The sequence below is a fragment of the Sinocyclocheilus grahami genome, unplaced genomic scaffold (genome assembly GCF_001515645.1).
Source record: "Sinocyclocheilus grahami isolate Dianchi unplaced genomic scaffold, SAMN03320097.WGS_v1.1 scaffold819.1, whole genome shotgun sequence".
In the NCBI taxonomy this organism is placed as follows: Eukaryota; Metazoa; Chordata; class Actinopteri; order Cypriniformes; family Cyprinidae; genus Sinocyclocheilus; species Sinocyclocheilus grahami.
Window position 1 is genome coordinate 7,797 of NW_015505998.1, and position 2,204 is coordinate 10,000.

Here is a 2,204-nt window from a genome sequence, read left to right on the forward strand (position 1 = left end):
TTAAGGCGATGGACTAGAAATCTATTGCAGGTTCAAATCCTGCCGGCTACGCACTCCGCTGACAGCAGTGAGGATAAGTGGCTGTGCTTTTTTTCTTTCATATCCCTTGCAGAGATATGCAAAATGTCCAGTCCCTCTGAAATGGAGAAACACACCACTGGTGCTTTTTGTATTCAGTCTGCAGTAGTCGCCACGGGTGAGCCAGCGGCACGCCGTGATCGTATAGTGGTTAGTACTCTGCGCTGTGGCAGCAGCAACCCCGGTTCGAATCCGGGTCACGGCATCCCTTTGCCGTTGAGCAATGGGGATGGCTGAGCCCTTTTTTCCACCTCATCCTTCAGATGGATTTTGTGTTTGAAGCTTGGCCTTTGCTGATCGCCACCAGACAAGAGAGCAGGAAGGGTGCAGCCTGAAGTAGTCGTGGCCGAGAGGTTAAGGCGATGGACTTGAAATCCATTGGGGTCTCTCCACGCAGGTTCGAACCCTGCCGGCTACGGTTGGAGTTTGCTGTACCGCACTCTGTGGAGACAATTGTGTCTTCTAAGGCCTTTGTCCTTTTTTTCTCTCTGCCATAATTCCTTGTGGTTTTCATCCCATAGCGTGTGTGGCAAATGAGTTTCTTCTGGGCGGTCTGTAGGAAAATTATATAAAACGTGCACTGTGCAACGTGCACTGTGCAAGAGCCCGGATAGCTCAGACGGTAGAGCATCAGACTTTTAATCTGAGGGTCCAGGGTTCAAGTCCCTGTTTGGGCGAAGTGCAGTCTTCTTGTTGCTTGATGTCGTGTCGGTCCATCTATGCTGCTGTCTGTGGTGTTTTGGCCTGCTCCTGGGGACCTTGTGCATCTCCCTTGTTTGGCACACCTGATTCTGACGGTCAGCTCGTTAGGAAAGAGCGCTCATGAAGTGAACTGAGTGAGTAGAATAAGGCAGACCTACGAAATGTGCAGTGCCGTGGGTCCCCAGGGCCAGCATTAAAAAACCCCATTCCAGACGATGAGATATGGCAGCCTGATTTCTCCTCAGTGGGACCGCTGTTTTATCTGCTTGCGGGGCTTGGTGACTGAGCTAGCTAGGGCTATTGATTGCAAGTGGGTCAGGCAGCAGTGTTGCACACAAACAGGGCAGAGAGTGACCTGTGTCTGTAGTCATGGCCGAGTGGTTAAGGCGATGGACTAGAAATCCATAGGGGCTCCCCGCGCAGGTTCAAATCCTGCCGACTACGCACTCCGCTGACAGCAGGGAGGATAAGTGGCTGTGCTTTTTTCTTTCATATCCCTCGCAGAGATATGCAAAATGTCCAGTCCCTCTGAAATGGAGAAACACACCACTGGTGCTTTTTGTATTCGGTCTGCAGTAGTCGCAATGGGTGAGCCAGCGGCACGCCGTGGTAGTATAGTGGTTAGTACTCTGCGTTGTGGCCGCAGCAACCCCGGTTCGAATCCGGGTCACGGCATCCCTTTGCCGTTGAGCAATGGGGATGACTGAACCCTTTTTTCTACCTCATCCTTCAGCTGGATTTTGTGTTTGAAGCTTGGCCTTTGCTGATCGCCACCAGACAAGAGAGCAGGAAGGGCGCAGCCAGACGTAGTCGTGGCCGAGAGGTTAAGGCGATGGACTTGAAATCCATTGGGATCTCCCACACAGGTTCGAACCCTGCCGGCTACGGTTGGAGTTTGCTGTACCGCACTCTGTGGAGACAGTTGTGTCTTTTAAGGCCTTTGTCCTTTTTTTCTCTCTGCCATAATTGCTTGCGGTTTTCATCCCATAGCGTGTGTGGCAAATGAGTTTCTTCTGGGCGGTCTGTAGGAAAATTGTATAAAACATAAGAGGCATTCATTGTGCAAGAGCCCGGATAGCTCAGACGGTAGAGCATCAGACTTTTAATCTGAGGTTCCAGGGTTCAAGTCCCTTTTCGGGCGAAGTGCAGTCTTCTTGTTGCTTGCTGTCGTGTCAGTCCATCTATGCTGCTGTCTGTGGTGTTTCGGCCTGCTCCTGGGGACCTTTTGCATCTCCCTTGTTTGGCACACCTGATTCTGACGGTCAGCTCGTTAGGATAGAGCGCTCATGAAGTGAACTGAGTGAGCAGAATAAGACAGACCTACGAAATGTGCAGTGCCGTGGTTCCCCAGGCCAGCACTGAAAACCCCCTTTCCAGAAGATGAGACATGGCAGCCTGATTTCTCCTCAGTGGGACCGCTGTTT

General features: G+C 51.5%; 7 non-coding genes across 7 annotated transcripts; all 7 read left to right on the forward strand.

Annotated features, from left to right (window-relative positions):
* Positions 1-211: 211 nt before the first annotated feature.
* On the forward strand, positions 212-283 carry trnah-gug (transfer RNA histidin (anticodon GUG)). Its single transcript has one exon. It is a non-coding gene; the product is annotated as a tRNA-His (tRNA).
* A 131-nt stretch (positions 284-414) lies between these two features.
* On the forward strand, positions 415-496 carry trnas-uga (transfer RNA serine (anticodon UGA)). Its single transcript has one exon. It is a non-coding gene; the product is annotated as a tRNA-Ser (tRNA).
* Positions 497-682: 186 nt separating this feature from the next.
* trnak-uuu (transfer RNA lysine (anticodon UUU)) lies at positions 683-755 on the forward strand. Its single transcript has one exon. It is a non-coding gene; the product is annotated as a tRNA-Lys (tRNA).
* A 388-nt stretch (positions 756-1,143) lies between these two features.
* trnas-aga (transfer RNA serine (anticodon AGA)) lies at positions 1,144-1,224 on the forward strand. The gene has a single exon. It is a non-coding gene; the product is annotated as a tRNA-Ser (tRNA).
* A 159-nt stretch (positions 1,225-1,383) lies between these two features.
* Positions 1,384-1,455, forward strand: trnah-gug (transfer RNA histidin (anticodon GUG)). The gene has a single exon. It is a non-coding gene; the product is annotated as a tRNA-His (tRNA).
* Positions 1,456-1,586: 131 nt separating this feature from the next.
* On the forward strand, positions 1,587-1,667 carry trnas-uga (transfer RNA serine (anticodon UGA)). The gene has a single exon. It is a non-coding gene; the product is annotated as a tRNA-Ser (tRNA).
* A 181-nt stretch (positions 1,668-1,848) lies between these two features.
* trnak-uuu (transfer RNA lysine (anticodon UUU)) lies at positions 1,849-1,921 on the forward strand. Its single transcript has one exon. It is a non-coding gene; the product is annotated as a tRNA-Lys (tRNA).
* The last annotated feature ends 283 nt before the right edge of the window (positions 1,922-2,204 follow it).